Source organism: Protopterus annectens, chromosome 1.part2 (assembly GCF_019279795.1).
Source record: "Protopterus annectens isolate FY-2018-M chromosome 1.part2, PAN1.0, whole genome shotgun sequence".
Taxonomy (NCBI): domain Eukaryota; kingdom Metazoa; phylum Chordata; order Ceratodontiformes; family Protopteridae; genus Protopterus; species Protopterus annectens.
In genome coordinates, this window is record NC_056727.1 from 461,494,486 (window position 1) to 461,516,334 (window position 21,849).

Below are 21,849 nucleotides of genomic sequence, written 5' to 3' on the forward strand. Positions count from 1 at the left end.
CAAAGAACACATTGTGTCTGCTTGAGACAGAGAAAGCTGGAATACAACATGACCATACAAAAGGTTTCTTTGGGAATTACTTATTTAAGCCAGTCAAGTCTAATATGTATCCGAGTTCCTTTGTCTTTCTGGGTACCATAAAGAACATGGAGCAATAACTACTCCGTTCTAGTCTGATGGGACCTCTTGAATGTCCCTCTTTACTGTTCTTATGACAGCCTTTTAACTGTGTGGGATGTCTGGCAAAAGAGAAAAACACACAGAATGGCTGGGGAGGGTGTGGACAGCAATCTTACAGTCTCGCAATATGTTCTTATCTATTTGCTCTGTATGACAGACAGCCATACCTGCAGGTGGAGGGAGAAAGGAACCCCAACTTTTTTCCAAAGTGGGACATTTGGAAAGGTCTCAGTTGTTACGGTGATGTCCTCTAGAAAGAGGACCATAGTATTCCTGCTGCTGCCAGTAATTCCTCTCTATGGGCTGGCAATATTCTGAAACCCACCATGATTGGATTTGTTTTTTCCAGACTATTATTTATCTTGCTAATGTTGAATATGCAGAAACCAGAGTTGGCAAAGCTTCCAGTGTACCCCAGACAACATACATTGCAGAGTTTAAATGTTTACATCAGCAGTAGAATGGGGCTTGACTTCCCTTTCCATATTCCCCAGGTGAGCTAAAACAATTTGGCTGAAACAAGCAGACTAATTCTAGGCTTGTATTTCCTATTGAGCCTAAATTATAGTTCATTGTTGTCGGTTGGTGTGTTGTACTGTGCTTTTCTTGCTGTTTTCTATTGTTATGAATAAACATTTTTAGTGTGTTTTAGCTTTGTGCCATGATTAGCACTGGACAAATGCAGGCATCTTTACCTACATCTGTACTCACATCTGCCTGTTCTTCCAGACTCTCTTTAGTCAATCTTATTAGTAGAACCTACAAGTGCCCACATGTGCCTGTAGTTGTGTGCAACACACAGTGTACACTCAGATTGCAGTCTACTCCACCAAGCACCTACTTGTGGCACACAGTGGTGCAAGCCGCAGCAGCTCCATAAATCTAATCTTCTTTTCTTCTTACATCTTATTAATAATTTAGAATGTGTTTTCCTCTTTAAATCATATCAGTTAATTACATACACTTATTCCGGGCTAGTCAGTGAAACCCAGAATAAGATACCCTGCTTAGTTATATCTCACCATATCCCAGAATAACCTACTTAGTTATATCTCTCCACAAACTAGTGCATATAGCAATATATAGCTTATTCTATGCATTTCCTAACTAACTTTCCTGAATCATTGAACAAAAACGGAAGGTCAGCTTGCTTGTGTCTCTTCTGTTGCCATCCTCTTAGCAGTTGGTATCCTCACACAGTGTAGCAATTGCCTTATACTACAGATGGAATTATTTGTGTAAAGTAAAGTTTATCTCTAACAGGTGCAAATTATTAACTAATCTGGAGGCTTTCCTCTCACAAAAAGACATTGACTGTGAACAGCATTCACTTCTTAACAAAAACACATCAAAATGTGTTTAAAAATCTTTGCCAAGGACTCCAAGATCTAGGCAGAGCAGGTTTTCACAGAAATGTAACACCTGCTTTCCTTCATGTTCACCTATAGCAGAGTCTCTAAGAGGCAAATCACTTTAAATACATTACTCCATGCCACAATAAAGAAAGCCTTCATACCAAATGGCAACTGTGGTACCGTTTCCATATTTGTTAAAGACCATATCACCTCCACACAGATTCCCAGAGACCCTCAAACGGAACTCACTACCCAGATCACTTTAAACAGGGCAAACTATCAGCGTATAGGCTGTTATAGGACACCCTGCATGTACTCTGTTGATCATGTAAGATTTCTAAATGTACTCTCTATAAAAATAACTCTATTATATTGGAAGACTTCAAATACCCCTCAATAAAGTGAAGCACCTATACCTCCCACGTAGGGTATGCCAAGAAGTTCTTAGATTTAATAAACAAGAACTCCCTTCTATTAGACAGTTAATAGACTGAATAGCGGACATTATCTTCTTTATCAGGTCCTTAAACATATAGCCACTTCATGCACTGTTCCAATAGTATTGCCTTCCCCAGTTGTCAGACCATTAACTAGTGATTTTCACCTTCAAAATCTCCAAAGGACCTGCAAGTAATATCTCAGAATGTGCAGATTACAAATGAACTAGCCTCATTTAATTCTAGGACAATATTTCAAAATTCAATCATGTAAACATCAGATCAAATGATAACACCTTCACAAAGGAGTTCTACAACCATTTAGATAAATGTACAGAGCTGATAGTCTCAGTCAGAACGGGAGATTCAAGAACAAACCTTCTTGGTGGTCCTTAAATATAAACTTACAAATCCTTAAATTATAAATTAGATCCAAAACACCTCATATCAGTAATCATGTAAGAAATATTGATAAAGACTTGAAAAATATTATTAGGTCTACTAAAGTAGCCCATAAATGTAGGTTAGCATCTGAAGTTAAGGGCAACTATACAAAACTAAGGAATAACATCCAACAATGCTCTGAAATTATTCAAAATGGCACCACCTATTCAAACCTCCTGCCCATTGCCAATATACTAGCAACAAATTCAGTGATGATTTTTATCCGAAAGACATCTGTATGAAGTCCACATATCCCTGAATTTCTCCACACCGCCATTATAACAAAAGAACGTGTACTATAGTTGCTTTGTAAAACAAAAAAATACTTCTTCCGTCCAAAATTGTGTCACAGAAGGATTAGTGGCTCAGGCATCTAAGTAGCTTGCAGGGACGGATGGCCATGACTATCCCCAGGGGAACAGACATTTATCATAGCACTGCCTGAGGGGAGACATGGTCCATAAGACAGCAGTAGCCCTTATATGGCTTAATAAGATGAATTTAAGGGATGGAAATAACTAGGATAGGTCAAATGAGAAAAAATCCCTACCCCCATGGAATCAGTTGTTGCAGACCCCTCCCCCCACGATATCCTTAAGTTTCATGTTGGCCACTGCCTGGGATCAGAAGTTAGTGTGGGAATAAATGGGGCACCTGGCAGACATGGGGGACTAGGGTAGGACTGAAAGATATGAAGCAATGGGAAGGGGACAAAAAATATTTCTTTGATGGGGCTTTACAGTATACTAGCCATTTAAGCAGTACTAAGCATTCCCATGGTAGAGCCATTCCTCACACTGTTTAACCTAAGTTTAGCTATAAGATTTGCCCCTGAAGCGTGGTACATTGCAGTGGTAATGCCACTCCAGAAGGGAGGCCTTGATATCACCCCAGAGAATTACAGTCCCATCAGTCTAGCGAGTGTCATGTGCAAAGCCATGGAATTTATTCTAACTAACCTTAGAAACTATGATATCAAAAATCTCATTAAACGTGACCTACAGTAATTCCTGCCTAATGAATTTGGTTAACACCTTTGAATGGGTGTACAGACTTTCGACAATGCTTATGCTGTTTACACAGTGTACCTTGACCTGGACAAGGAGTTTGACACCATAGCCCAAGCTGACATTGTAAGTAAGCTAATCACTTTAAAAATATGCTGTAAGATGGATGGCGAACTGCTGAATAATAAGACCTGTGAAGTGATAAAAATACCTGAAGTCTAAGAGAGGTGGTACAGTATAGTAAAACTCTCTAAAAAAGGTAAAAATGGAAAAGCCTGACCAGCAATAATCTTCATATGCACATGGAAGTGAAAATAAATAAATACTGACTGCAAAATTATTAGTTATATACTTACTAGAACTTGGTATCTGTGTTGCCCTTCTCTCATTTTGCTTCACTGATGGGTCATGGATCCAATCCTCGGAACCGAGTCAGCCACCTACAACAGACTTTCGCTTCCAGGCTTGAGATCCCTCCCTTGCCCACAATCTTCTATCCTTAGCTCTACCTCCTCAGATCACGGTTGCTGCCTCTAACAAGAGTAGACAAAAAAATAAAAGGAACCAAGGGTTCAACCTGGAATGCAGGTTCCAACAAAGGTTTCTTCAGATCCTTTAAGAAACATACTTATTTAGGAGGGAGATGGCTGGGTGGGAAGGTGATGCATAGTGAGAGAAGGACAACACAAATACCAAGTTATGGTAAGTATATAACTACTAAATCTGATGTTGTCCCTCTCATTCTGATTTACTGATGGGTCACAGTCCTCAGCTAAATGATTTCTTGGGTGGCCTCAAGGAAGGATATGCCGGAGCACTGAGGAGTCAAAAGATGTCCTGCTCCTGGAGGTCATGTCCAACTTATAATGGGTCACAAAGGTATGAAACTTAGACCAAGTTGTAGCAGCACAAATATCATCAATTGGAACTCTAAATGAAAAAGCTGCAGAGGCAGCTATGGATCTTGCTGAATGGGCTTTCGGGGTGCTAGGTAATTTCAGACCATTTTTGTCATAATTAAAAAGATATGCAACTGGTTATCCATCTAGCTATTGTCACTTTAGAAACTGCTCGACCCTTATGGTTGGAGGAAAAGGAGACAAATAGCTGCTCAGATTTAATGAATTGTCTTGTTCTATGTAGATAGAAACAACTGTCTGTGAACATCCAAGGAGTGCAACATGTATTCTCCTTTGTTAGAATAATTTGGAAAGCACACTGGTAACTGAATGCTCTGATTTATGTTAGACTTTATGGCAACTTTTGGCATAAAAGATGGGTTAGTACGTAGGGAAACTCTATCCTTGTGAAAATGTATGTATGGAGGTTTAGATGACAGTGGCTGCAACTCAAAAACTCTTCTTGCTGAAGTAATAGCTGTGAGGAAGGCTGACTTCCAGGACAAACATTTCAAGTCACAATCATTAGCCTGTTCAAAGGGCTTTTGGGTCAGTGCTTGCTAGATTATAGTTAGATCCCATGAGGGAGTGTAGTCTTTGATTGGAGGTCTAAGAAGGACATATTTGGGAAAAGCTTTACATATTCTAGCTGAAGCTAAAGAACCCTAAGGTAATCCTGAATGAAAATTGGAAATGGCTGCTAAATGGAGCTTAACAGTCACAAAACTGGAACCCTCTTTAAGTAAGGTCTCAAGGAAAGAAAGAACTGAAGCAACAGGCCCTGAAAAGGGGTCAATGTGATGATAAGCAGCCCAAATAGAAAATGTTTTTCACTTGCTTTTGTATACCTTTTTGGTAGAATCTTTCTGGGAAGCTAGGATGATAACTTTGACAGGCGAGGAAAACTTGGAGCCTCTGTCAATCAAGGGAACTGGAGAAACCAAGCGGTTAACTTGAGGGTGGGTAGATCCGGGTGGAGTCCTAGTGTAGGGTGATAAAGGAGGTCTAGTTTGGGTTCCAGTATCAATGGCGGATACTTCAGATGAGATCAAAGGAAGGGGAACCAGATCTGATGAGGCCAAAAGGGGGAAATAAGGATCATGGTGCTCTTCAAACATTAGGCTTTCTGAAGAAATTTTGGAATCAGAGGAAGAGATGGAAAACCGTAAAGAAGACTGGGGGGCCAATCGTGGACTACTGCATTTCTCAGGGAATTCCCTGAAAGAGGGATCAGAATGAAATAACTGCTGCACTTGTTGTATGGGGATGCAAAGAGTTTGCAGCAAGGAAGACCCCAACAGTCGAATATCTTGTTCACTACTGACTGACTGAGGGACCACTTCTGTGGCATCAGAATGGAACTGCTGACCCTGTCTGCCAACATTTTGAATTTCCCTGGTATATGTGTTGCAAGTAGACAGGGGTGTGAAGAAATCGCTCATTCACAAACTCTCATGGCATCTCTGCAAAGTGGGTATGAATGGGTTCCTCCTTGCTTGTTGATATACCAGACAACTGATATTCTGTCAGTGTGAATCACAATAGTTCCCAGAGGTAAACTGTCCTGAAAGGCTTGCAACAATAGGAGGACAGCCCTCATCTCCAGGACATTTATAGGCAATGTGGTCTCTAGGGAAGTCCACATGCCTTGGACCATCTTCCCCTCAAAATGCCCCCCCCCCACCCTAGGTGGGAAGTCTCCATGCTCACTGTGGTTATCCCAGGGGGAAGAATGAAAGGCCAGCCTACCAAAGGATTGGAACGAATCCACCACTCTAAATGGCTTCTGCAAACATTGGTCAGTCTGATAGGAACAGATATTGGCTGATGCAGAAGTGACCAGAGAACAGCCAGTATCCATTGTAGAATGTGCATATAGTATCTGGCTAGAGGTACTAGAACTATGGCAGTAAAATCAATTTGGCAGGTGGAGCTGGATGAGATAATGCAGCTTGTACCTGGAGAGTCAAAGTGTTGATGCGATGTTGGTGCAAGGATGCTGCTTGTGTAACTGTATTCAGTTGAGCCCTGATGAATTCCAAGGTTTGAACAGGCAATGGTTGTGATTTGTCTAAGTTTATGGTGATGCCCAGATTGTGGGAGATCCGATATAGATAACCTCTGGCCTGAGAAAGATGACACCTGGTGGGAGCAGTTAGGAGCCAATAATCCAGATATGGGAATACCTGAAACCCTTGCAGTAGGAGATGAGCTGCGACCACTTCCATGCATTTTGTAAACACCTGGCGGGGGGGGGGGGGGCTGTGGTGAGTCCAAAGGGCACGGTTCTGAATTGGAAGTGACTGGATCTCATGTGGAAATGCAGGTGACTTCTGGAGTGCCTGTCTATTTTTATGTGATAGTATGCGTCTTTTAAGTCCACAGATCACTTTCCTTAGTAACGGATGGATGGATTGAACCATAACCATCCCAAACTTCTCATTCTCTTCATATAAACTGAGCTTGCTTAGGTCGAGGATAGGCCTTAGGTCCACTGTTTTCTTTGGCACCAAAAAGAAATGGAAGTAAGTTCCAGATCTCCTCTATTCAGCTGGGACCTCCTGGATGACTCTCTTTTGCAGTACCTTTTTGATCTCTGGTACTGCCAACTTCCTCTGGCTTGGTGGAACATCATGGAGCTTCTTTTGAACCTTTGAAGGGGGGGAGGAAGAAAAGGGAAGGTAAAAGCCTCTGGATATTATGCTTTTCACCCAAGCTTTTGAAATTATATGGGCCCAAGCGCCTGGGTGCAGGGAAAAATGGCCCCTGACTGCCTCCACAATAGGACAGTCAGGCAGCATTTCGGGAGTGCAGAAAGGGCTTGTTGGAAAAGGGTTCTCTAAAGCTCTGATTTTGCGGGCTCCCTCTGCCCCTAGGGTGGCATCTCCTATTAAAGCCTCCTCCTCTGCCTCTGGAAGAGTACTTTCTGCTTTGATCAGGAAAGGAACCATGTAATTTTCGGAACCAAGTTTTCTTAGTCCCTCCTTTGATTTCTAGAATAGGTTCGTTGAGGGGTAGAAAACTTGATCCCCACAGTAGAGAAGGTCTTATGCTCTTGCTCGCTGCAGATCAGTGTCTTTCACTGATGGGCCAAATAAGAAGGACCCATCAAAAGGGGCACTGACAAAAGACACCTTAAAGGGCTCCATGAAATCACAATGTGTCATCCATGCATGTCTGCATATCACAATGCCAGTGCTGGCTGCCTTTGAGGATCCTTCTGCTGAATGGGAATTCAGCCTCATAAAAGATGTTGCAAGGGAAGTAAGAGTGGTCAGCTTTGGAGAAACTTTATCTAGTTCTCCTTAGGCAAGCACTCTGCCAGGGATTCAAAGAGTTCCTTTACTAGGTCTCTCTGAAGGTGAATTAAATGTATCAAGAAATTAATCACTCTAAGCGAAAAGGTCGCTAAGGTGAATGCGCACTTCCAGAATCTGTACAGCACTCTGGACTCCCTGTTCAGCAGGTGGTCAGTCCACTTCTGCTGTGCGAGCTCTTTCTTAGTAGCAGCTGCCACCACCATAGCGTCAACGGGAATGTCCTTGCTCCAGAAGGATCTGTCTTCTGGAGAAGAAAGAATTTTATGTGGACATTTTGGCACAGGCTCTATGGTGTCCAGCTCTTTCCAGGCCCAATGGACAACAAGATCTATAACAGCATTGCCAGGGGGACTATGCAAGATGTTTGCGGGCCCACCCCAAAGGCCTCCAAAAATACGGACTCCTCCAAAGGATTTTTGGACGCCTAGCCACCTCTTAGTTTTTTAATTTCTCCAAATCCTTTGGGTTTCTAATACCATGATGGGAATGGATCCCATTCCTAAGTCAAAGTAAAATTAAAGTTCATGAAATTAGCACTGTATCAATCTTTGATGTCAGCCAGAAGTACTCTTCACAGCACCTGCAATATGGTCAGTAATGACTCCTTCTGCAATCTGTATGGAGTTACATGTATTGGTAAATTATCTAAATACGACTGTGGGGATGAGGAAGTGATGGGTAGGTATGGTGTTAAACAAAGGAATGCAGTAGGTCAGATGGTAGTGGATTTTGCAAAAAGGATGGATATGGCTGTGGTGAATACGTATTTTAACAAGAGGGAGGAGCATAGGGTGACATACAAGAGTGGAGGAAGATGCACACAGGTGGATTATATCTTATGTAGGAGGGCCAGTTTGAAGGAGATTGGAGACTGTAAAGTGGTGGCCAGAGAAAGTGTAGTTAGGCAGCATAGGATGGTGGTTTATAAGATGACGTTGGTGATCAATAAGAGGAGAAGGAGTGTGAGGGCAGCACCAAGGATCAAATGGTGGAAATTGAAAAAGGGTAATTGTGAGGTGGAGTTCAAGGATGAGTTAAGACAGGCACTGGGTGGCAGTGAAGAGGTGCCAAACAGCTGGGTAACTACAGCAGAGCTAGTAAGGGAGATGGCTAGAAAGGTGCTTGGTATCACATCAGGACAGGGGAAGGACAACAAGGAGACATGATGGTGGAATGAGGAAGTACAGAAGAGTATACAGGCAAAGAGGCTGGCAAAGAAGAAGTGGGATTGTCAGAGAGATGAAGAAAGTAGACAGGAGTATAAGGAGATGAGGTGCATGGCAAAGAGAGAGGTGGCAAAGGATAAGGCATATGAAGAGTTGTATGAAAGGTTGGTCACTAAGGAGGGAGAAAAGGACCTGTACCGATTGGCTAGACAGAGGGACTGAGCTAGGAAAGATGTAAAGCAGGTAAAGGTGATAAAGGATAATGAGGGAAACATACTCACAAGCGAGGAGAGTGTGTTGAGGAGATGGAAAGAGTACTTTGAGGGGTTGATGAATGAAGAGAATGAGAGGGAGAGAAGGTTGGATGATGTAGGGATAGTGAATCATGAAGTACAATGGATTAGCAAGGAGGAAGTAAGGATAGCTATGAAGAGAATGAAGGATGGAAAGGCTGTTGGCCCAGACGACATACCTGTGGAAGCATGGAGGTGTTTAGGTGAAATGGCAGTGGAGTTTTTAACCAGATTGTTTAATGAAATCTTGGAAAGTGAGCGGATGCCTGAGAAATGGAGAAAAAGTGTTTTGGTACCGATTTTTAAGAATAAGGGTGATGTGCAGAGCTGTAGTAACTACAGAGGGATTAAACTGATCAGTCACAGCATGAAGTTATGGGAAAGAGTAGTGGAAGCTAGATTAAGAAGGGATGTGATGATTAGTGAACAGCAGTATGGTTTCATGCCGGGAAAGAGCACTACAGATGTGATGTTTGCTCTGACAGTGTTGATGGAGAAGTACAGAGAATGTCAGAAGGAGTTGCACTGTGTTTTTGTAGACTTAGAGAAAGCATATGACAGGGTGCCTAGAGAGGAGTTGTGGTATTGTATGAGGACATCAGGAGTGTCAAAGAAGTATGTAAGAGTGGTACAGGATATGTACAAGGGTAGTGTGACAGCGGTGAGGTCTGCGGTGGGAGTGACGGATGCGTTTAAGGTGGAGGTGGGGTTACATCAAGGATCAGCTCTGAGCCCTTTCTTATTTGCAATGGTGATGGACAGGTTTGACAGACGAGATCAGAAAGGAGTCCCCATGAACTATGATGTTTGCAGATGACATTGTAATCTGTAGTGAGAGTAGGGAACAGGTGGAGGAGACCCTGGAGAGATGGAGATATGCTCTAGAGAGGAGAGGAATGAAGGTCAGCAGAAATAAGACAGAATATATGTGTGTGAATGAGAGGGAGGATAGAGGAATGGTGAGGATGCAAGGAGTAGAGGTGGTGAAGGTGGATGAGTTTAAATACTTGGGGTCAATAGTTCAGAGTAACGGTGAGTGTGGAAGAGAGGTGAAGAAGAGAGTACAGGCAGGATGGAGTGGGTGGAGAAGTGTGTCAGGAGTGATTTGCGACAGACGAGTACCTGTAAGAGTGAAAGGGAAGGTCTACAAGAGGGTAGTGAGACCAGCTATGTTATATGTGTTGGAGACAGTGGCATCGACAAAAAGGCAGGAGTTTGAGCTGGATGTGCCAGAGTTAAAGATGTTAAGATTTGCACCGGGTGTGACGAGGGTGGACAGGATTAGGAATATGTATATTAGAGGGTCAGCCCAGGCTGGAAGGTTTGTAGACAAAGCCAGAGAGGCAAGATTACGTTGGTTTGGACATGTGCTGAGAAGGGATGCGGAGTATATTGGGAAAAAGATGCTAAGGATGAAGCTACCAGGTAACAGGAAAAGAGGAAGGCCTAAGATAAGGTTTATGGATGTAGTGAGAGAGGACATGCAGGTGGTTGGTGTGACAGAGCAAGATGCAGAGGACAGGAAGAAATGGAAACAGGTGATCCGCTGTGGCGACCCCTAACGGGAACAGCCGAATGAAGATGATGATGATCTAAATACGACTGTAGATTCTTTTTTATAAGACCCATTGCTCCTGCTACTATAGGAACTGTCTGGGTATTTTTCTTCTACATTGCTCTCATTTCTGCCTGCAAATCTTGATATTTTATGACTTTGTGTCTCTCTGTACACAAGACACTGTAGTCAGTGGGTGTGGTGATTTTAGTAATCAATGCTCCTTTTGTGTTCTTTTCATGAACCACTATATCTGGTTTTCTAGCATCTATCTTTTGAAGTGTTGGTAATGGATGATCCCATGTGATGTAGACTTCATCATTTTCTATGATGCTTTGTGGCTCATGTTTCCAGTGTTTTTCAGCCACTTCAATACCATAATATTTTCACAATCCCCAGTGCAACAGCCTTGCCATATTATTATGCCTTTCAGTATACAGCCCTTCTGTCATTAGTATGCCACAACCAGCAACAAGGTGTGCAACTGTTTCCAGTTCTGTTTTAGCAAACCTACAGTTGTCTGTTTCTCTCACATATTCAATGGACTTTGTAAACCAGTGTGTATGTAATCCACTATCTTGGGCCGCCAATATTAACCTTTCATCGCTTGGTCTGAATTCACCTCTCCTTAACCATTCCTGTGATTGATCCTGATCAACATGAGGTTCTTCCAGAAGTTTTCTCTACTTGCAACTATATTTATGCATTTTCCATATTTCTTGCCTTCTCATCTAGCCCTTCACCTTGTATTCTTTCTTTTGTTTTTTTGGCACATTCAGTTGCTGCTTAATTTTTATCTACTTGTGGTTTGATTTCCATTCCTGCTTGACGCCAATATGCTTCTACTAGACCAAGCAGGGAAGTAATTTTAGATTTATTCTCCTCATGTTTCAAAACGTTCACTACATTTGAGTCTTGTGAGGTCAGCAGGTATGTACACAGTCCCATGACTGCAGATCTATATATGTAATGAATTTCAAGGAGGCCCATACCTCCTTCGGAACAGGAAATACATAATCTTGGTATGCACTGAATTTTATAAATCATTTGGTGAGCATGAAGCATCCTTCTTGTTTTCCTGTCTAATCTATCCAAGACGTTTTGGGGCCAGTCAATACCTCCAAAACTGTAAGTTAGGACAGGAAGAGCAAATTGGTTTATAGCTGGGATTTTGTTCCTAGATGTCAACACTGTTTTCAGAATTAAAGTCTTCTAAAGTATTCCTTACTAAATTTTATTTGCATTTGTTCATGTTTTATTGTTGATCCTTCATTAGTTCTGAAATATTTATACACTTCCTCTTGTTCAAGTTTTTTTATATCACATTCCTGTCCCAAACTGATGTTTTCTTGGTGCTGAAGTTTTCCTGCTTTAAAGGTTGCTTTTGCATATTTATCAAGACCAAACAACATTCTTATAATATCTGAAAATGTTTTGACAACTTGCAGTTGTGCTTTCAGTTCCTCATCGGATGAGCTATACAGTTGTAAATCATGGACAAAGAGAAGATGAGAAGTCTTTACACTTTGTTGTTTTCTAGGAGCCAACTTATAGCCATGGCCTAAGCTTTTAAGTAGACAGCTTAATGGATTAAGGGCAAGACAGAATAGCAGCAGTGACAGAGTCACCCTGGAATATCTCCCTTTGAATTTTTATCCCTGGAATAATAATTTGTCCTTTATCATGGCTTAATTGCAAAGTGGTCTGGCAGTGTTTCATGGTCACTGTAATGTAGTCGATCAGTGTAGGATGTATCTTATACATTTTTAAGCACTGTTTTATCCATGAATGTGGGATACTATCAAATGCCTTTTTGTACTCAATTCATGCCATACTTATATTCTTCCCCCTTCTACATTTCTCTTGCTTTAAGATTTCTAAGATGTCCGCAAAGGAGACATTATCTGGTGGTGATTTGGAAGATCCCTCTCCCTCATCATAGTCCATATCCTCAGTGAGGGACTTCATAGGGAAGTTCAAGTGCCTCCTCTTGCACGTCATCTTCCATGGAATCTCCTCCAAGTGATATTCAGGCAAGGAGTCTGAAGAGGAAGGGGCCACCTCCTGTGGAAGAGTTTGGAGGTCTTTAGAGGTGGGCTGACCTTGGACAGAAATGGAAGGTGGAAGGCCCATATCCAATGCAAGGACACATGGAGGAGCAGAGGTCAAAGGGTTCTGAGCTCTATCTGTACAGAAAACCTTTTTGAAAACTCAGAAAGCCGAATACCCTGGGGCACCCTCTCCCATTCCCTCGGAGCCAAAGCCACCAATGAAGAAGGAAGGAAAACCCCAGAGCCCTGGCTCTCTGATAGAACCAGACCTGCACTGTTGAGAGCCAAAGCTCCAAGGGGGAGGGAATGATCCAACAAAACTGGATCCGAACCTCACCCCTTGGATCCTACTGCAACATCACAGACACGGGACTCATGATGATCTGAGGATCTCAGAGCAGAGGTAGTCAAGGTCATGGTCGGTGTCGAGAATGAAAGGGTCCTCTGATCCGATCCCGAATCCCTCAGTAGACGGCTGTCCTGGGGCTCTGAAACTGCTACTCGGATCAGAGAAGGAGGAAAAGAAGAAGTGGTAGGGACAGTTGCGGATCCATGAAGGGATGGAGCTGGAAGTACCCCCATCTGGATCTGAGCCTTAATAATAGACTTAACCATTTTGTCCATGGCATCTTATAGGCTCTTAGAGGATTTGGAAGAAGGCACAGAGGAAGGTCTAGAATGTCTGGGTGTCTGTAAAATCTTGGTTGGCACTATTGGAGAAAACAATCTTATGGATATCCAAGGGGAACGAATACTAGATCCTGAATCCAGGGAACTTACGGATCTGAGAGAGAGAGGTTGAAAAGTCAGACTCGAAGTAGTAGTCGGTTAAAAGCAGCCAAGTTGGATCTAAGGATTGGATCCATAACCCATCAGTGAAGCAGAATAAGAGGGACAACGTCAGATGCAAAGAGTTCAACAACTTTTTACTACAAAGTTCAAGCAAGATAGTGTAGCCTGGGGCCGTTTCTCTAATGCTTCTTCTTTGATGTGTAGCAAATCTTCTACAGCACATTATGGGTAAAATGGTAGGGCTAGTGCTCTGGGAAATTGTGAAATGCATTAACGCCTGTGTTTACAGGGATGGACCTCCTCATAACAGATCAGGTGTCACAAGTACGTTTAAATATGACACAAAGTGTTTTTTATCCCTCTTGTTTTGCTTTAATGGCACCAACTATACACTTAATGGTATTTGATTTTGATAACTGTTGTCTGGTGTGTAAATACATTTTCTTATTTTTTGCAAAAGGATGTCTCTAACATCAGCAGACATGTAGCAGTGACTTCCACATGTTTTATTGAGTATTTATATTTCATTGGTTTTGCTCCATATTTTTAAAGTCAGATGCTCCTATAAAAATGACACCTCTGGGTATTCCTAAGAAGTCTGCAACAAGAACAAAAACCTAAGTTAAGAATTTTTGAATATACTAATTATGGCGGTGCTGCGGTAGCGTTGTCGCCTCACAGTAAGACGTTGTCCTGTTCGATTCTCAGCTAGAGCGCCTTCTGTGTGGAGACATGCGTGAATGGGCATACCTTCGTTGAAGGCTGTGCGTCAGAGCTGGCAACTGGGCATGTAAAAATCTGCTGCCAATCATTAGCGGACCGGAGTTCTGCTGTGGCGACCCCTAACCGGGAAAAGCCGAAAGACACATACATACTAATTATGGCATTTTAACTCCACCATTTTTTCATGAAATGTAGGACTAATTCTGTGAATCTGACTGCTACAGTGGAAATTCTGTTTTGTTACTTGAATTGGTCTATGAATTAATATCAACATAATTATTTTAATCTATGTGGCAAGGCCAGTTACAAGGATTACTGTATCTTGTCTCTTGTACAAGAACATAACCCATTTGGGGTTTGCTAATGCAATTAGGCTTACTAGCCCTGATATAGATTTGCGACCCTATACAATTTCGTAACCAACACTTAGAAGTTCAGAATTATTATATACATAGAATAAATCTGAACTGTAATCTGTAAGGGTACAACTTCTGGTAATAATCACTGATTCAGTAGTTACTGAACATTGCACTGTGTCCAGATAAGTACAGTGGCTACTGTCCTTACCAGCTTTACAACTAGCAGAGTTTGAAAGGGATGCAGTTCGTTACTGTACCGAAGTCTCACCCCTATCAGTTCTGGAGGGATTGCTGGATAACTGACACATATATGAATTTCACTTTCACTGTGTAACTGCTGACTGCTCTCTAAGCAGTGAGTACCTGACTGCAAAAACGTCATCAATGTGTCAAGTAAGCTAGCCAAATGCAATTCTGCAATTCTGAATTTGCTGAAAGAGAAAGCTTCTTTACTAATACTTTTGCCAGCTGTTGACAAAATAAATAGTGATCAGTAGTTGAAGTACAAAAAATTATATTTCTTAGGAACATAGGGTTTGGAAATGACAAAACTCTAAAAAAAGGCGATTATGAGTTTTCTTTCAAACATTGCAAATGACAATTGCAATTCATAGCTTACAGGCCTCATAGTTTTGAATTAATTGTATCACCATTTTGCAGTGTGCAAGTAACCCTATACAAGAGCCTGCCCACAGAACACACTCCCATGGTCCTATCAAAATACAATGCAACTAGACGTTTACATTTAAACTATACTTCTGTAAGGTTCTGAAGACATTCATTTCCTAATTCAAACTACGCAATAGTAGTTCTCTAACTTCTAAGTGACTACAGTACAAGAAAGTCAAGCATTTTTGAAAGACAAAAGGCAGTAAAGTAAGAAGTACAGAATATGTCCATTACAAGTACAATCTGCATGCTTTAACACTGCTATTTTTCTACCCGTTTACTGGTACCCAAGATATACTGCTCACAGCATTGCTCATTTTATGCACTGTAGATTTTGTATGATGAAGTTTACTTCTGATGTCAGAGTTTGTTGGGTCAAAATCAGTTCTGATAGTTGTTCAGGAGTACTTGATTATAGGCAGTTCTAGGACAAGAAATATAAAAATTAAAAGTTAGAGTCTACAAAGAAATAAGAAATTACTTTTAAATTAGCATGAATGCACAGACCAGGCCAGTCATGCTATACCGTGGTATGTTAATGTTTTATCGTCTCTTATTTTCCTCTTCTAATCCATTGAAGGAAGCCATCTAATCTTAATATAATACACTAATTACAAATGTTTTCAAATAGACTTACCAGCATAAATCGATGACACAGCTTGGTAAACACAGGTCTGGAAGATAAAAAGTATTGTCTTAAGTTCTAATAACGTTCGTATTCCTATTGCAATGGCAAAATATAATTTAAAGCACAGATTTAGAAAACACTTACCACATATATTCAACAGTTTAGTGAATGATGGCACATAATATACTCTGTGTACCTCAGCTAGCATAAATCTGGAAGATAAGTGATGAAAATCAGAACAATCACTACACTGAGTGGCACTTTGGTTCTTAGCAACAGTCTAAGCCCACTGTCATCCTGGAATATCTGCCTGTAGAAACACAAGATTTAGCCATCACCTTTCCCAATGGACAAAGTCAACCACATATATTACACCGACATGTTCTGTCATAGCACAATGGACAAAGTCAACCACATCTATTAAACTGACATGTTCTGTCATAGCACAATGGACAAAGTCAACCACATCTATTAAACCGACATGTTCTGTCATAGCACAATGGACAAAGTCAACCACATCTATTAAACCGACATGTTCTGTCATAGCACAGAACGCACATTTCATTGGAGGATTACTACTTTTTTAAATAAAAGCTAATAATTTGAAAACAAAAACATAACTATGTTAAACTACCACAATTGCTCCCTGTTAATGTAGTATGTTCACTAAATGTTCACTAAATGTGTTGGGTACAATGCTACAAATACAAAGGGAATGCAATTCCAAGATATTAGAGACATAATAAAACATAACAGGTATGTTTTCAGTTTAGAACAAGACCACCTTCAATTTGTGGGTGCATCACCCAAGATTGTGTACAAGAAGGATGTTAGCCTGAAGAATATGTTAGAGAGATCAAAAAAGGATACCAGTGATGGATGGCACGGCAAAATGTGGCTTTTATCTACAATGTAAATATATAACTGAGTCTAAGGCGGTAGATATACCTAACTATGGTAAATATACAATACAGAAGAAATTTACTTGCAGTAGTAAGGCTGTGGTATATTTAGCTCTATGGTCTATGTGCCTCAGTTTCTACCAGAGAATACTATCAATGCCTTTAGGAGTAGAGTCTAGCAACATAGTTATGACATCCAGTAAAAAAGATACAAAAAATGTCTTAGCTGCACATATATTATCTAATGATGAGCATAGTTTTAAGTTTATCATTATTGACCAGGTTACATTAGGGGAGAGAGGGGGTCCCCTTAATGATTATTTGGAACTAAAACAGCTTAGGTGACAAATAAGGGCTAACACCTCTGAGTACCCTGGATTAAATAGTACTAAATACGCTAAATTTTAAGATTGAAAGCTGAGTTTTATATATAAATATGGTTTATATTGCAACAAACCTAGCCATAAAAAGGAACATGCTCAAAAATGTTTTTATGGTCATGGTTTTAATAGGTACAGGGAGGATGAGATGTGAATTTATTTAAGTTCAAATAACTGTATACTAATGTTTTTAATATGTAGTCAGGATTTGATGAGAGTATCTATTTAAGAGGGTATGATGTAATTAATTAGATAATTAATGAATGTATATAAGGATATGTTCGGCAGTATTGTGAATATTCTCACAGAAGTTTCTACGAGACGAAAGCGCTAAATAAAATTATCGAGTGGATTTCTGGCTTGGTTCCCTCGTTTTTCTGCTATTCAGTTTGTGTGGGACACAAAAATACAAGCTTCAACCTTCTCCTTCCTAGTGATTGCAATTCTGAGCACAACTTCATCAGTCATCTAACAGACTTTAGGCTATCATATCTAATACAGGAACTATCCATTATAAATTACCCTACAAACAATTACTCCTTCCTTCATTTGCTTATAACCAACAAACACATCAAAGTGCTCTCTATCCTCATATTACCTCCAAATTTTAGTAACTACTGTCCTATTACTTTTACATAGTTGGAATAATAAAATGTACTGCCGGTCCCATGTGCAATCAGTAAATGATCTCCAGACACTTACATCCTCAATAATAAATTTATGCCCATCAAGTGGGAATAGTTTTCTAAATAAGAGACTTGATTCAACTTGCCCCATTTGAACCAATATCCTCTTAAACCTCCAAAAGAAAAATTTCCTTCAAGTCTGTCAGCTTAGGAAAGCTTATAGAGAGACATAGACAACTAGAGATTTCTCAATTTACTCTGTATTTCTGTAGAAACAGTGTAGTTCATGCACAAAATTTCATTTAGGCTACATTTATGTAGTTCTAATGACAATAAAGTTTACTTTGACTTAACTTTTTGTCCATTAGAAGCAAACATATTCCAATACTGCTCATCAATAATACTTTGAGTTTGGAGCTATGTACAAAGCTACAAGACAAGAAGTCGAACAGACAACTTAACCCCCACCCCCCTACAAAAAAGAAAAGTTCTAGAGTAAACTAAATAAAGTGCAAGGATGATCCAAGAACCATTCAAATATAAGCTGCTTTTTCCGCTGAAGATTTTGCAAGGACATTTTCAAACAAGCCAAACAAGTTTAATGCAGCCACTGACTGCAACAGCATCATGCTCTATGTTCCCTATCCCCATTTCTACCTTAAAATAACTTTACACAAGCAAGCAAACAAACAGCAAAACTGACTTGCACTATGCTTAGTTGCAGAAGTCCTGTCAGTGACAGCTTCAATCCACAATTCCTAAGAATTTGCAAAGGCTACTTAATTCGGCAAATTTGTTCATCTTGAATTTTTCATTCTTCCAAAATTCTTTTCGTCACTATGGAAAGACTTGCTCTCCTTTATACTACAGGCCTATCTCCCTACTGCTGCACCTTGGAAAACCAGAAAAAATTTTTTCCAACAAATAACTTTTTTCCAACAAATAACTTTTCCTAACCATTAAATCATTGTCACATAACTTGTATCTATTCTTAACCAATGTTTTCATATTATAGATTCATAGATACATAGGTTGTTACTAGGCTAATAACCAAAAGGGTCTTTCTAAGCCTAGCTAAGTTTTCCCAAAAGAATAATATCTTGCATCCAAATAGGACCTTGAGGGCCACGCATTTATAAGCCATCTCTGTCCATAAGGGACATGGGTGCCAGGCCTCGTGTAAATTTCCTATTCTCCATCCACTGATCTAGGTTGTGCTTAAACTGGGTAATAGACGAACTCAGCCTGACATTGATGGGAAGCCTGTTCCATAGGAGGAGCAGGCTCTAGGACACATATCTCCGGCTATTATGACTAATTTCGTATAATTACTTAAACTGTGTTTGTTTTTTGTATTGTTTTTAAAGAATGTAAAATTATTCTTCTTAAAATGTTTTGTAATACTTTGGAGCTTTCTCCCCAAGCCTCCACTGAACATGGGCTCCTACCTAGTCGGAATTTCCCAGTAATCAAATGTCAATAAATGATTTATTTATTTATTTATCTATTTATTTAACATTTGTTAACTAGGATAGTACGACTGGGTAAAAAAGACCATTTTCGTCTGAGGCCCGGGGAGGAAAGCTCCACAGTCAATTTTACAATGTTTAGAGAAGAAAAACAAAGCCATAAACATCTAAGAACTACAGTGGATATAAAAAGTATACACACCCCTGTTAAAATGCCAGGTTTTTGTTTTGTAAAAAAATGAGACCACAATAAATAATTTCAAAACTTTCCCCACCTTTAATGTGACCTATAACCTGTACAATTCAATTGAAAAAAAAACAAATCTGTTAGGGGAAACAATATAAAAAATAAAAAAAAAAACGTACAATAAGCTGGTTGCATAAGTGTGCACATCCTTAAACTAATATTTTGTTGAAGCACCTTTTGATTTAATTACAGCATTCACTCTTCTTGGGTAGGAGTCTATCAGCATGGCACATCTTGACAATATTTGCCCACTCTTCCTTGCAAAAGTGCTCCAAATCTGTCAGATTGCAAGGGCATGTCTTGTGCACAGCCCTCTTCAGGTCACCCCACAGAGTTTCTATTGGATTTAGGTCTGGCTCTGACTGGGCCATTCCAAAACTTTAATTTTCTTCTGGTGAAGCCATTCTTTAGTTGATTTGGATGTGTGCTTGGAGTCATTGTCATATAGAAAGGTCACATCCCTCTTCATCTTCAGCTTTCTAGTAGATGCCTGAAGGTTTTGGGCCAAAAGTAACTGGTATTTGGAAATGTTTATAATTCCCTCCACCTTGACTAAAGTCCCAGTTCCAGCTGAAGGAATGAAATCCCAAAGTATGATACTGCCACCACCATGCTTCACCATGCGGATTTTGTTCTTTTGGTGATGCGAAGCGTTGTTTTTGCGCCAAACGTACCTTTTGGAATTGTGGCCAAAAAGTTCAACCTTGGTCTGATAAGACCATAACACATTTTCCCACATGTTTTTGGGAGACTTGATGTATTGTTTTGCAAATTTTAACTAGGCCTGGATGTTTTTCTGTGTAAGAAAAGGCGTTTGTCTTGCAGCCCTACCTCATTGTCCAGACATATGGTGAATATGGGAGATTGTTGTCACATGTACTACACAACCAGTACTTGCCAGAAATTCCTGCAGCTCCTTCAGTGTTGCTGTAGGTCTCTTGGCAGCCTCCCTGACCAGTTTTCATTTTGTCTTTTCATCAATTTTGGAGAGACGTCCAGTTCTTTGCAACGTCACTGTTGTCCCATATTTTCTCCACTTTTTGATGACTGTGTTCACTGTGTTCCATGGTATATCCAATGCTGTGGAAATTTTTTTGTACCCTTCTCCTGACTGATACCTTTCAACAAGGAGATCCCTTTGATGCTTTGTAAACTCTCTTCAAACCATGGCTTTTGCTGTAGCAGGCAACTGAGTAAATGTCAGGAAAATCCTACTACGACAGCTGAACTTTATTTGATGTTAATCAGAGTCTCTTTAATTGATGTCAGGTATGTACCTAAGAAGACTGAATTCTGTAATTAAATCAAAAGGTGCTTCAATAAAGTATTAGTTTAAGGGTGTGCACACTTATGTAACCAGCTTATTGTACATTTTTTATTTTTTATATTTTTTCCCATCTGATTTGTTTGCTTTTCAATTGAATTGTACAGGTTATAGGTCACATTAAAGGTGGGAAAAGTTTTGAAATGATTTATTGTGGTCTCACTTTTTTATATCACAAAAAACCTGGCATTTTAACAGGGGTGTATATACTTTTTACATCCACTGTACATACATCATAAGAGGAGACATATTATCAATATCATAAGAATTATAAACAACAATAATACATTAAAAATGTAGTAAAGAAGTAAATTAAATTAAATTAGACTAGCTTATTATAGAGATTAAGTAGATCTAGATAGAATAAGTAAAGACAAGGATAAAAGAGCAAAGAGAAATTTAAGTACAAAATGGATGAGAAGAAATGGAATATGGTTGGAGAAAGTATTGCTCTTACAAATTTACTAGAACATTTGTGTTAGCATGAAGTTTCTGCAGAATATGAAGTCTGAAACTCAAATGTATGTCATTACTTAGTGACTTCAGTCAGACTTGAAATGAAATACACAAATTTTATGAGGAACAACTCAAAAAAATGAGGCAAAAATCTGGACATTCTTCAAAAAATCTGTACAGTTGACCAGAAAACTGGAAGTCCTGATTTGGTGAGAACATGGTGCATTTATTTTATAGTCCTTTATTTATTCTCTGATATAGCACAGAAAACATTTGCCTTGCAAGGTTCACAGTCAACTCTCATTGGTTGCTAGCTTCAGTAAAACCCAATATGTGCAATATGGGTAAAACTCCCTTTATCCTTAATACAGGTACACCCAGCCTGTCAGTGATCGGACAAATCACAATATCCCCTAACCCCTGAGAAGAGACTGCAACTCTCTTTTGATGTAGGTATCTACATATATATGTTGGCACTTTAAAATATTTGTATGTACAGTTTTGATTAATTTGAAAACATTCCATACTAAAAATCATGGCTCAACTGAAAACGAACATTTGAAACAT

At 39.9% G+C, this 21,849-nt stretch overlaps 1 long non-coding RNA gene across 1 annotated transcript; it reads right to left on the reverse strand.

Annotated features, from left to right (window-relative positions):
* Nucleotides 1-15,149: 15,149 nt before the first annotated feature.
* LOC122792471 lies at nucleotides 15,150-16,094 on the reverse strand. Its single transcript, XR_006363316.1, has 3 exons — nucleotides 16,023-16,094; nucleotides 15,888-15,924; nucleotides 15,150-15,674 (listed from the first exon to the last, which is right to left on the reverse strand). It is a non-coding gene; the product is annotated as an uncharacterized LOC122792471 (long non-coding RNA).
* Between the last annotated feature and the right edge of the window lie 5,755 nt (nucleotides 16,095-21,849).